Source organism: Bactrocera oleae, chromosome Y, assembly GCF_042242935.1.
Source record: "Bactrocera oleae isolate idBacOlea1 chromosome Y, idBacOlea1, whole genome shotgun sequence".
In the NCBI taxonomy this organism is placed as follows: Eukaryota; Metazoa; Arthropoda; class Insecta; order Diptera; family Tephritidae; genus Bactrocera; species Bactrocera oleae.
In genome coordinates, this window is record NC_091542.1 from 381,251 (window position 1) to 395,320 (window position 14,070).

The 14,070-nt window shown below is 40.2% G+C and overlaps 2 pseudogenes; one reads left to right on the forward strand and one right to left on the reverse strand.

The window, feature by feature from the left end:
- Window positions 1-14,070, forward strand: part of LOC138858273 (importin-4-like) — a 165,509-nt pseudogene that overhangs the window by 15,677 nt on the left and 135,762 nt on the right.
- Window positions 12,022-12,810, reverse strand: LOC138858257 (uncharacterized; annotated as a pseudogene).

Sequence of the window (14,070 nt, forward strand, 5' to 3'; positions counted from 1 at the left end):
AATCGCTCAAGGATGTCAGTATCATCCGATGTTGCATGAAAGGAGTCGATTTTTCGACTTTCTGGGGCAATTATATTGCGCATGGACGATTGTGGCCAATAATCGGAAGATTCTGTTAACCATCGGGGGCCATTCCACCAGAGGGTGGTGGTGGCAAGATGCAGGGGTTTGCATCCTCTTGTACCTAGATCAGCAGGATTGTCAGCACTGGCTACATGTCGCCAAGTGGCTGATCCTACTAAGTCAAGGATTTGAGACGTTCGATTGGAAATATACGTCTTCCATGCATGTGGTGGTTTTTCTAACCAGGCGAGTACGATTTCAGAATCGGACCACAGATATAGTTTGTATTGTGCCATGTTTAAATGCGTTTGTACGATGGACACGAGTTTGGCTAGTAGTAGCGCTCCACATAATTCAAATCGTGGTAGACTTATTGCTTTTAAAGGAGCCACTTTTGCTTTTGTTACTAGTAAGTGGCATGTGGTCGCATTGTCGCTTTGTGTGCGAACATATATAGTTGCGCAATATGCCTTTTCAGAAGCGTCACAGAAGCCGTGTAGTTCGACTTTGTGCTCTGGGGCATAATTTACCCATCGAGGGATTTGTGTCTGTGAGATATCATTTAGATTGCTCGCAAACTGGGACCACTTTTCTAAACGCAGTGGTTTTACTTGTTCGTCCCAGTCGGTTCCATCTAACCATAATTCTTGTATTAGAATTTTGGCTTGTATCATAACTGGCGAAAGCCATCCTGCGGGGTTGTTGTACTTTCCTTTTCGAATTTAAGGAAATTAGTATCTAACAAATTTTCATGTGGTATATTTTTTAGAATATTAGGGTGGTTCGCCGTTATCTTTTTCAACGGAAACCCTGCGGTATTTAAGGCTTGTATCACTTGTGATAGTGACTCGTATGATTGTGGAAGACTGTGACTTCCAGACAAGATATCGTCTACATACGTTTGTGTTTTTAGCACTTTGGTTGCCAGAGGGAATTCTGACTTTGTGTTTTCTGCCAATTCGTGCAGTGTTCGAATGGCTAGATATGGAGCACAATTGACGCCAAAGGTAACTGTTTTTTAATTTATAGTCGCGGAGTGGACTATTGGGAGATTTTCGGAAAATAATTCGCTGAAAATCTTGATCGTCTTTATGTACGACTATTTGTCTATACATTTTTTCGACGTCTCCGTTAAATACGTATTTGAATATACGCCAATTTAAAATTAGTAGCATTAAATCTGGTTGGAGCGTGGGTCCCGTAAATAGGATATCATTTAGGGAATTCCCCGAGCTGGTGGATCTTGATGCATTAAAGACAATTCTTACTTTAGTTGTTTTTTTGTCTGGCTTTACTACTGCGTGATGAGGCAAGTAAAATGAGTAATATTTGCCATTTAGGATTTTTTCGCATGGGCTTACTTCCTCCATGTGGTCTAAATGGAGGTATTCTTCTAACACGCTATCGTATTCTGGCTTAAGCTCACCTTTTTTAAGTAAGTTTTTTTCCATACTTAAAAACTGCTGTATAGCAGAGGTGCGAGAGTGACCTAAGGCGAGTGTGTTAGGAAATTGTTGTTTTAGTGGTAGTCGTACGACGTACCGACCATTATCTGATCTAGTAGTTGTGGCTTTGTAAAAGTCTTCACAATACTGATCTTCAGGGGTTGTGATTGGTATGGGGGGGAGTTCTTCTAACTCCCAAAATTTTTTCAATTGTGAATTGAGGTATTCGTTTGAGATTTCCTCAACCTGAGTGGTCATGGTGGTAACTGGTTCCGAAACTAGTCCACTTATGATCCACCCAAAAACAGTATTTTGTGCCAGAAGTGTATTTGAAATTTTCTCAATACCTTCGTATTATCTGTGGTATGAGATCGCTGCCTAATAGAAGGTCTATTTGAGCGGGAGTGTTGCAGTTGGGATCTGCTAGCTTTAGGTGTGAAACCTTTTGCCAATGCTTGCTATTTATGTGATAGCTTGGAAGCATATTTGTAAGTTGCGGTAAGACTATAGCTTCTGCTTGTATGTGCTTATCCGCTTGGGGGGAAATTAAGGTAATGGGGCAGATTTTATTAGAGTTTGTACAAAGTCTTTTCGTTTTTATAAAATTGTTTCGATCGAGTTAGTAGCGAGAGTCATAGTTCGCATGACGTTTGCTTGTACTGTTCGGATGTGAACGTTTGATTTTTGAAGAAGCTTCTATTTAAATTGTTGTTGGTACTGGCTTGGGGTCTGTGGAAGCTTCTATTTAGGTCATGTTGAACGGGTTTCGTTCTGACCATTTTTTTATCTACCCTTTCTGCGATTTCATATTGGGTAGTTAGGAAATCTTTCATTTGTTGCCACGTGGGGAATTTTCTTCGTGATGAGAGCGATTGTTCCCATAGAAGTAATGATTTTTCTGGTAATGTAACCGCACTTTGTTTTAAACTAAAGCATTTTTTTCCTTTTTTTTTTTTCTTAACTGCACGTACTGTTACATTACTGTAATTTTGCTTCTTTTTTTTTTTCTCTTTTTTGGTAACTGCACTGTATTTCTATATGTATATGTATATCACTTAAGGTTTTTTTTTTTTTTTTTTATAAATGTATTTTTTTTTTTTTTGTTTTGTTTTAAACACCCATAGTGCCGTCCACTAGGGGTCGAAGGACCATATATAATTCTTTCCAAAGTTTTCAAAGAAAAACACTCACCACCATTCGCTTTTAGTACAATTGTAATTTTATTTTGTAATTGAAAGTACGGGTTTTATACACTCCCTAAATACCACAATCACTTGCGACGCAGCGCAGAGAAGAGGAAAAAAAATGTATATAAATGCCTTTGATAGCAACTGGTTCGGATCAGATCCGCTGATGTGACGAATCCACGGATGACGGTGCTTTCGCTGCGAGTTCAAAACGAAGAAGAGCCAAGCCGATTCTCGTGTCCGTGGTTTTGTTGATGGTTGGTGGGGTGATCGCCCGGTGTGTTGTGTATCCTGGGTGGTAGGGTCGTTGTGTGAGGTGTATGTTGCGTGAGGTGAGGTGGTGAATGTTGCGAGAGGTGATGTGGTGAATGTTGCGTGTCAGTGATGTGTGAGGTGTGTTGGTGTAAGTTTTCGGGACGACGTAGGCTCATTTAGCCAGTCTGTTATATGACAAAAGCAGTGCACCTGGAGCTTTGTACTAATCTGACAAAGGACGCTTTCCTCGCTCCACAAGTCCGCACCCCAAAGCATTAATTGGCAATTTATATACCCAAACGCTCCTCAAATGAGTGGTTTCTGGGAATCAGCTGTAAAAGGCTTCAAATTTTACTTCAAAAAGATTGTTGGAAATTAAAAATTAATTACGAGGAATTCTCGGGATTTTTAATCCGAATTGCCATTTCTCAAGTCACGGCCTCTCACAATCCGCTCGCAAGATCCCTCCGATTTCACAGCCTTAACTCCAAGATACTTTCTCAAAGGAACACCCATTCTGGCCATACGTGAACCAGGTGTAGAGTCGCTATCCTTATTAAATCGCTGGAAAAAATTAAAATTCTCCATCACATATTATCAAATACATAAAGGATCTCCATAAACAATACCGTTGGAAGACTCCTAAGCACCAAAACTTGGAGACTGTGTGATCATCCATGATGATTGTCTACCTCCTACCGAATGCCGGCTTGGGCGCATAGAAAAGCTACATTATGACTTCGACGGTCATATACGAGTAGTTGATCTTCGTACGCGAAGCAGAACGCTAACTAGACAGTTCGTGAAGCTATGCTTTCTCCCAACCGCCGATAATCGCGACACAGCAAGACGCAAACAATCAACCGATACTACCGCAATAAAATAAAATAATCAAATGCCGTGAGACGAGCATCCGTAGCGTGACAAATCTGCATAATCAAACAAATCTTTAATACAGATTAACATGAATGTACCCTACGCAGCTGCTCAACACGACCTCAACCCTCAACTCGTGTGGTACGCCCGCGGAATGGAGCATCAATACGGCATCGACAGCCTAGATCACAACCACGGTCGTTCCACGGCTCTTAGCAGCATTGTGGCAACGCTACAACAGCTGCAGCGACTACTAGGCTAGTCCTTTGCCTAGAGGGGCCGGGATGGCTAAATTATCACTCAGTCCCCCTCACCAGAAGACACTGTCACACCAGAGAACTGAAAACAACGAGAAGGTGCAGATTCGACAGCGAACAATTTGTAGAATTTTATCAAGGAGTTCACCTCACATGCACGAGAAACAAATAACATTTTTCGCTTTTATAACAGCGGTGAATCTGTAAACATACGCTCTCTTAACATGACCAACCGACTAAGATTGAAGATAATATAAAATGTAAGCAAAACTGGGAATATTGATATGTTATTTGAAATATATTTTCTTTTATTGAAATATTATTTATTATTACTTTTAAATTATTTTATGTTAATTCATTTTTACTTTATTGTGAGTTATTAATAATAATTTAAACATATTTTGATATATTTCTTAAAATCATTCATTTACTTGACACCATTATGGAGTCACAAAAGTACAGAATTGTGTTTTGCAGTCGGCATTTCACATTCATGCTTCAATTTTTCTTTTCAAATGCATGTGTAAAAGTAGTTATGTACGTAAATATGTACTTACATATATAATATTATGACATGCATATATTATGTCGTTTGCACATTTGTATGTATTTGTATGTATATATGCACACTCAATTCTTCATGTGAAATCTCCGTTGACACGTTTTTTGCTTTTATGTCAAAGAGTCAATCTGTCGAAGGACTGACGCGACGACAAAGCGTCACAACATTGTGTTGTTGGTAGAAAATCCGAGATGTGCCAAAAAATAAACGAACGCGAGCCGATTGTCTTCGCTTCCCTTGCCGCTTTAACAGCTTTGCCTACAAATTATTGTAGGTATGTATGGTTTTATATGAACATGTATACATATTGACGCAGAGTCTTGCGAATCACGGAAAAATATTTTAGAATTGTAAAATATTTTAAATCAACAAAAGCTTTGTTGCCACTTTTGTCACTTTTTTCTGTGTTTTGTGGGCTTGCAGGGTTATCACTTTTCCCTTCTAGAGGAAACATAAAAAAGTTGTTCAATTTATGATTTCTAGCTTTTGCCATCGTCACGAAAAGACGCTTGTAGAAAAACGTATGCTCGGGGAGATGTGTAAGGCGTTTGCTTTCATGAATGAAACGACTTAGCTTATTGCTTGTGCGCCAGCGTTCATGAATGAAAATGTTGTTGGTGTGTGATTTACTACAAATTTAGGATTTGTCAATTTGGCTGTCATATTGATTTCTGGTGCTGATGCTATTTGAGACAATTGTTCTTTTTTTGTACAACAATGTTTGTATTTTGCCTATTGCCTGACGTACTCACATTTGTACGCTTAAATGTATGTATATTTGTGTATGCATTACTTATTTGCGCGGTCATACGTATATTTCTACATAAGTACATACTTACATATAGAGCAGTGCGCTCACATGTATTTATTGATAATTGCTAATATATTATTATATTATATAATATAACATTTGTGCAAAAAAATCATATTTTATCAATTTTTCATCATAAAAATCGTTTATATGGCAAAAAATAATTATGTATATATGAAGTGGCATTTGTATTTTTTGCTTGCTAATTAATTTGTAATTTCCAATAACCTCTTTGAAGCTGAATTTGAAGCTTTTTACAGCTGATTCCCAGACCACTCATATGAGGAGCGTTTGGGGATATAAATTGCCAATTAATGCTTTGGGGCGCGGACTTTTGTACAATCTCCGGTGTGACTTGTTTGATAAAGTCCACAAACTGTTTTTCGGTGGCTATTTGAGCGCCGATAAATGTTTTACCACTGTCGCTTATTATCTTGGATGGAAAGCCGCGTCGTCCGACGAATCGAGCAAATCCTGCAAGGAAAGCCTCCTTTGTCAGATTAGTACAAAGCTCAAGGTGCACTGCTATTGTCATAAAACAGACAAAGACAGCCACACAGCCTTATATGAGAGTGCCGCCACTCACTTGGACGCCTTTATTTGAAAAGGCCCATCAAAATTGACACCTGTGATGGAGAAGGCCGACCCAAGTGCAGCATTCCGGGGGAAGTGATGCCATAATCTCTGTTCGCATCTTTTGCTTATGCGTGGTGCAGAACTACGACAAGCTTGCACAAGAAATTCACTTCTTTATTTGGGGCTTAATTCGGGGAATATAAAATTCCTGGCGGACCATATGTTGCATGAAGCGATGTTCAGCCAAAAGCATTAATATCTGGATATAACTGATGCGTAAGTCGATACTTCTCTGGTACACTTATAGGATGGCGTTCGCTATAAGGCGAAATATTCGTTATGCTTGAATTGGCAAGCCGACCATTCACATGAAGTAGATCTTTCGTGTCGAGGAATAGGTTTAGAACCAATCTCTTATCAATAGGTTTTGATTCTCTCAATAGTGATATATCGCTGTTGAAGTAGTGCACTTGAGTATATGCGATAAGAGCGCCCTTTGCTTTTCGCTTGAGGATGTCATTATCCCGCAATGTTGTGAGAACAGAGGATGGGAAGTTGTGACTAATAATCGGGAGATATGATAAAATTAATATTAATTAATATTAACTTATTGCCTAACTCCACGCTTACCTTTGTGTATTCCAGCGCACCTATTAACAAACACAAAAAACAAATTCAAGTTCACATTTTCTTAATTGTATTGTTTACTAAAACGCAAACAAAAAAACTCTCATTAAAAAAAAATACAATAACATAAGTGCATATGCATACAAGCATCTTTTCAAAGTCCACATTGGCATATATCCCGCAATACCCCTTGTAACAAATAAGCAGTATTGCGTATAAAACAAAAAAATAAAAAGCACATTGATTTCTTCAACGAGCTCTCAATTGCATTAGAAAATAAACATACATACGCACAAACAATCCGTGAATGCTTGTGTACAAAATGTTTTGATCTCTTCAACGAGCTCTCAATTTCATGAGCACATAAATATATATATATTACAGGTCCGTGTATTAGGGTGTACCTAAATACAGCAACATAAGGACATAATAAGTATTGTTAAATTAAAAGTGCGATTCTTAATAACTTAATTAAGAAAATTAAAATGACTCTCACAACAAAATATTCAAGATAAAATACAAATTAAAACATTTATTTCGCAAGTAATTATTTATCTAGTCCGAAAAACAACTCTTATAAACGTAAAAGAGTATTCTGTATTAATTATAATTTATCGCTGCGATTTTATCAGTTTACACTGAGAAAAATTTTAATCAACTTTGATACAGTAGAAAAAAAGTAGATAACATAACAAAAATGTTTAATGACGACAAAAATTAAATTACACCTGCAGAAGCTACACGCGCACAAAGCAAATAAAAGGAAAAGATATTTTTGCCACCAAATTTATTTCTGAGAGTGACAGATTAACACGATAGTTCACTCGATTTTCATTTTCACTGATTCAAGACATCTCTGAACCGTTATTGGAAATAAAAAACAAAATATTGACAATAATTGGACTCGTCTCCAAACGGCTCATGATGCCATAGTAGATTATGACAGTTTAGACCTACCACACAATTTTAAATCATCGGCTTACGCAATATACGAAAACTGCTTAAACCAGTACAAAGAAAGAAAATCTATGGTTTCTGATCAATTAAAGCTAATAAATGCAATTGCACCTACTCCACATCCGTGAGTGGAGCTGCCACAAATTCAAAGTCAAGAGGCAAGTTCAGGCATCTATCTCGAGGTGCCCGCATGTGACACAGAAATATTTTATGGAGGTTATGAAGAATACCCGTTCTTCTGGGACATGTTCACTGCCGTATACATCAACCATCCAAAATTATCAAAAGCGCAAAAATTGTATCACCTCCGATACAAAACTAAGGGGTCAAGCAGGCGCAATAGTTAAACAGTTCGCACTGTGAACCTTCTCTATAATCTACATTCTCTGTCAGAACCAAGAAAACAAAAAACGTGAGCTACGGCGTTTTGGCCCATTTTACATATTTATTAAAGCAAGTGTCAATAATTGCGCCAAAATCAAAGAAATACAATTTGCACCTTCTCGTTGTTCTAAGTTCTATGCTCCAACTACACCGCTTCATCAGGGTAAATAATGACACAACCTAATACAACACACCACACCTTGGAACACAACTCGCACTCACAACATACACGGCTACACTGCACACGATGTCACCACAAAAAACAGAGTGAGCTTATTGATTTCACCGTTTACTTATTGCATGTAAATATGTATGCTTACTGACTAAAAAACTATTAACAAAAAGCCGTTTTAACAACATATAGAACGGTTACCAAACCATCATACTTTCGGGCTTAATTTATAAGAAAAACCGAAAACAGTTTGGTACAATATAGGTATATCCAAATATATATACAATAAAAAATAAATAATTATCGGATGCCCTTATGCTTATCTTTATGTATACAAACACATCCATTCCACAAACACAAAAAATCGAAAAAATATTATTCAAGTATTTACCTGCAAATATTTTCCGGCAATACCCCTTATTTTTAAAAAAAATAGTAAGCAGGATTGCCTAAAAAGCCAAATAAAGAGAATCAAACATAAACAAATCAAACCAACATGTACATATATGCAAACCTATTATATCTATACTTACTTCACCATAGGTAGGTAGGTAGGTAAAGTGGCTGTCATTCGACACACTTAGGCCTTTAGGAGGCCCATTGTGATACCACTGGGACTGTGATCCCCTCACTCTATTGGCTCCTCTCTGAACCACCCCGTACTTCTGATGAACTTCATCAGTGAGACAAGTTTTATCTGTGCAACCTCCGAGACGTCGTCAAGAAACCCACGACCGATGGTTGCGATTCTTTTCCTATATAGTGCTGCGCAATCGCATAGCAGATGTTTAATGGTCTCCTCCTCTTCTACTTCCTGACAGCTTCTACAATAGTCGTTATATAGCGCGCCAAGTCTACTTGCATGTCTGCCTATTAGACAGTGGCCTGTTAGTACTCCTACGACAGTTCTTATATCATTCCTCTTGAATTTAAACAGTCGGCATGTGCGGCTCATATTCCATTCTTGCCACGTTTGCCTGCTGGTTGAGCAGGTCAGTGATTGATTCCACTGACACTCGGATATATTAATGACATGTTTGTCGATTAGGTATCTACACGTAGCCAGAGGCATATTTATGTCCACCTTACCAGGATCTAGTTGTAGGGTGGTACCTGTTCTGGCTAGTTCATCTGCTACGCAGTTCCCAGGGATGTCACTGTGTCCTGGAACCCATTGCAGATTTACCGTGAAATAGGATGACAGATCCGCTAGAAGATCATGGCAATCCTTCACTGTCTTCGACGAAATCCTATGAGACATCAGAGATTTCAAAGCCGCCTGGCTGTCTGTATATATAAATACACTTCTTGTTGTGATTACGCTTTTTGTTAGTACAAGAAGGCTTTCTTTAATTGCAGTGACTTCTGCTTGGAAGACACTGCAGTGGTCTGGTAACCGGAAGGCGATTTTGGTATCTAGTTTAGCTAGAGCTTAGAGAAAACACCGCCGCCTACCATGGTTATCCAGCTTGGAACCATCCGTATAGAAGCTTATCCCTGCTGCCTTGTCCACTACATCCCTTTACCACTCCTCTCTGGAGGGGAAGGCAATATTGAGGACCGGATTTAGGTTCAGCTCCCTAGGATTGCGAAAATCCGTAGTTATGGGAAGAAACGGGAACTTCCTAAGTATCATAGAATACCCCTTGTTGCTGTCGACTAATAGGGAGGATTTCCTCAGTCTCAGAGCTGAGTTCGCTGCCATTTGCTTGCAATACAAATCTGTTGGCAGCAAGTGTAAAATTATGTTGAGTGCCTGGCTTGGCGTAGTTCTGAGAGCTTTACTGATGCAAATACTAGCTGCTCTTTGTATACTTTCCATGCTTCTAATCGCATATTTCTTTTTTGTAATTGGCCACCATACTACTATCCCGTAGGTCATGATCGGCCTTACAATTGCTGTGTACAGCCAGTGAGCCACCCGAGGTGTCAGTCCCCACCATTCTTTTACATGTGTAAAGCGCTGTAGCAGCTTTCTTTACCCTCGCTTCCAAGTTTTGTTTCCAAGAAAGCTTCCTGTCCAAAATTAGTCCGAAGTAGCTTGCTTTATCTCCTATCGTTAGCCTGGTGCCATTTAAAAATTTAAATTCAGTCCGCATGATACGGCCCATCGATTAATCTCGTTTAATATTGTCTGCATAAGACTAGCGAGGGTGTTCGGGAACTTGCCCCTAACCGAGACAGCCACATCATCAGCGTAGGCCACAACATGTTCCCCCTTCTTTTCTAGATCCACAAGCATTTTATTCATTGTCAGGACCCAGAGAAGTGGGGATAACACGCCTCCTTGGGGTGTACACCTACGGACAGATCTGTGCATCGTTGAAGCTCCCAGCGTTGAAATAATTGACCTGCCCAAGAGCATCTGTTCAATTAATTTCCGGAGAGGCTCAGATATGCCCAGATCTTTAAGCGCGCTCACTATGGCCTTCGGCTGGATGTTGTTGAAGGCACCTTCTATGTCTAGAAAGGCTACGAGGGTGTATTCTTTTATTTCCAGAGACTTTTCAATCTCTGCTACCACTTCGAGTACGCATGCTGCGAAACTGCCATTTTTCTTGGGTTTAGTATGTCTTTTATATGTATTTCTATTAATCTTTCCAGCGTTTTTAAAAGAAATGATGAAAGACTAATTGGTCTAAAATCCTTTGGATTAATATGTGAGCTTTTGCCAGCTTTTGGGATATATATCACCTTAACTTCCCTCCATATCGAGGGAATATAGTTCAATTTCAGTGCCCGTCTAAACATGGTTGTTATCCAGTTTGTTGTGTAGTTCAGGGACTGCTGTAACTGAGTCGGGAATAAACCGTCTGGTCCCGGCGTTTTATAAGGCTTGAAGCTGCCTATTGCCCAATAAACATTGTCATCTGGCACTATGTCTAGCGGAGAAGCCTCTGAGCCTACTTCACTCTCCAATATATGCTCCGCTATGAGGTTCTCGGAACTGTCTGGGAAGTGAGTATCCATTAGTAGGCCCAGAGTCTCTTCACTGGATTCCGTCCAGCTGTGATCTGGCTTCTGAAGGTATCCGATGCTATGTTTCGACTGTGTCATTATCTTTCTCAGTCGGGACACTTCTGCCGTCTTTTCGATGTCATTACAAAAAGATTTCCACGAATTTCTTTTTGCTTTTCTTACCTCCTTTTGGTATGCCCGAAGGTGGTTATGATAGTTATCCCACTCTATATCTTCTTGGGATAGTTTGGAAAATTGAATTGCTTCCTGCAATTTTTCTGCATGTTCTTAAGTATTGGGGACCACCAAGGAGGTATAATTCTTCCCCTACTGTACGTTAATGGACAAGCTACCTCTAGTGCTTGACGACAAGAATCTGTGAATCGTTTAACGAGGATGTCTAGGTCCACTTTCTTTTCCGGTTGGAATGGTGGAATCATAGGAATACGCTTTTTTAGCTCCTGCATGTGCATCTGCCAGTTCGTTTTCCTATGATTCCTAAATTTCTCTTCTCTAACTACATTTTCTTCAATTATACACTCAATGTAGCGGTGGTCTGAGAAGGAGTGTTCTTCCAATACCCTCCAATGTGTTATTTTATCCACCAGTTCTTCCGATACCAGTGTTATATCTAATACTTCCTGTCGGTTTCTGGTTATAAATGTTAGCGTACTACCTTTGTTACATAACAAAAGTTTACTTCCTATTAAATAATTAAAGAGCAACTCACCCCTTTCATTAATATCCTTGCTTCCCCATAGAGTATGGTGCGCATTGGAGTCGCACCCAAGTATAATCGAACACTTGGATGCTTCGGCGTCTCGTACCAGCTCTTTGAACAGCTGCGATGGTACTACTACTAGGGCTAGAGACGCTAGTTTGCTGTGGTGTAGATTAATTTGGAGAAGACGCATTAGTTATTGTCTTCTCTGCATCTTCATGAGAGTCGCTTAAAAGCCCACTCTCAGTGTAAAGTTTAGAGAGTCTGTCCGCAAGCTCAGACCCCGAAGTACACTCACCTTGATCTGTGATCTCTGCGTCGCTCGAGGACTCCACTGGATCTTCCTCGACTTCGCACTCCGATTCCGATGCTAAGTTTTCTCCTGCATCGGCGTCTGATTTGTAGGTCATGACCTTTACTTTTGTGAATCCGTAGTTGATCTCTCCGCCACTTTTCGCTAGCGGTTCTACGGATTCTTTTGTAAGAAGCAGCAGAATCTGCATTGTGGCTCGTTTCGTCTCCACACCAGATTCCGCTGCGGGGTCGTCAAAGGCCTTGACGAATCTCTATCCCCCAGTTGGCAGATTTGGGTTGCAGGCTCTTATGAGCTGCATTATTTCGTCCGGCTGCGATGGTGTAGCCGGGATCCATACCCTTGCCCTCGGTCGGGATGGGATATCTTTTCTGTCTACCGCCACTAATTTGGCTTCGGGGTAGACCTCCCCTACCTTAGCTATTGCTGCTTTATATAGCTGGACTGATATCTCGTCGTCACACGCTATCATCTTAATCTGCCCTTGATACCATCCGGCATCCGCACATGACGGGGGTGGACCTGGATTGCTTAGTAGCACTTCCAAAGCCACATTCGTCAGTGCGGCTTGCACCCATTTCCATTGGGCTCTGGGAATTTTTCCTTCGGGGTCACCCTCATCCAGTACCCCAATGACAATGCGGTTCCGGGCCACATCAGCAAAAGATCTTACGGGCGTCACGCCCTTAGTTTTCGGTCTCTTAGCTGACGGCTTAGCCTCTTCAGCGGACCTTTGTCTTTTTGTTGCCACTATCTAGCTTGAAGTTAGGTAGAACAGCTCTCGCGCAATCAATGGATTTCTGGAGCTCCTTTGTGAGCTCCTCATTGGTTGGCGGTTGCAGCTCCACCTTCTTCACCTGCGTTGCTGTTTTCGTGGCGCCAGCCTTGCCTACTGCGCCCTTAGCATTTGCCTTTGCTCCAGGACCAAGCTTCGCTCTTGTCCTCGCTTTGGCTGTTGTCGAGCTCGTGCCAAACGCTGCTCTTCTCTGGTAACAACTCGCTCCCTCCGGTCTTTTTAAAGGAGGTCCGGACTCCTTTTTGTTTTGGTTACTATTGTTGTTATTATTTTGGCTCATATTTTGGACCCACGAGTGTAGGGGAAAGTATGTCCGCTTGCGCATAGCCCCCTACGCAAGTAAGGCTATCGTATTACGGAGGGCACCAGGTATCCGTAAGCTCCGTGCGAGACTGGGCTATTAAAGGTACCCCAGCCAGGTTGATCTTCGGCACGGGTCGCATGACACCTTGATCCAGCCCTTTATATATCTCCTACCATGGTAAGACCTCCTCTCTGGATGCTGCACTATTGAAGAGTCCCGAACACCCAGATAGGAAGCCTGACCTTAGCTAGATACCTCACTACTAACGTCGTGAACCTGTGGTATCTATTTCCAGTCGGCACCCTCGTGGAGGGTTCAGCGGAGGATTTTACCAACCTACTTTACCATAAGTACATATAATAACATATAAACATAATTGCATAAATTGCAGGTATTATGCACATTATTCATTTCGCGCTCTCTTCGCAGTGCGACCATACATATTTATACAAACGCCATATAATCTATGCCTATGCTTATATACCCTCTATACATAGGGTCAGTTATACATTGAAAATTTACAATATAAAAAGTTATAAAATTACATGAAAAATAAAACAATAAACGTTGTGGTAAAATGAACACTACTAGATATTAAAAAATTAAAAATAATATATAATTTATTAAAAACAAAAATACACATATTTTCACAGTCCACATTGGCATACATCCCGCAATACTCCTTGTAACAAAAAAGCAGGATTGCGTACAAAACAAAAAAAAAACTAAAAGCACATTTAACTCTTCAACGAGCTCTCAATTGTATTAGAAAATAAACATACATACGCACAAACAGTCCGTGCATA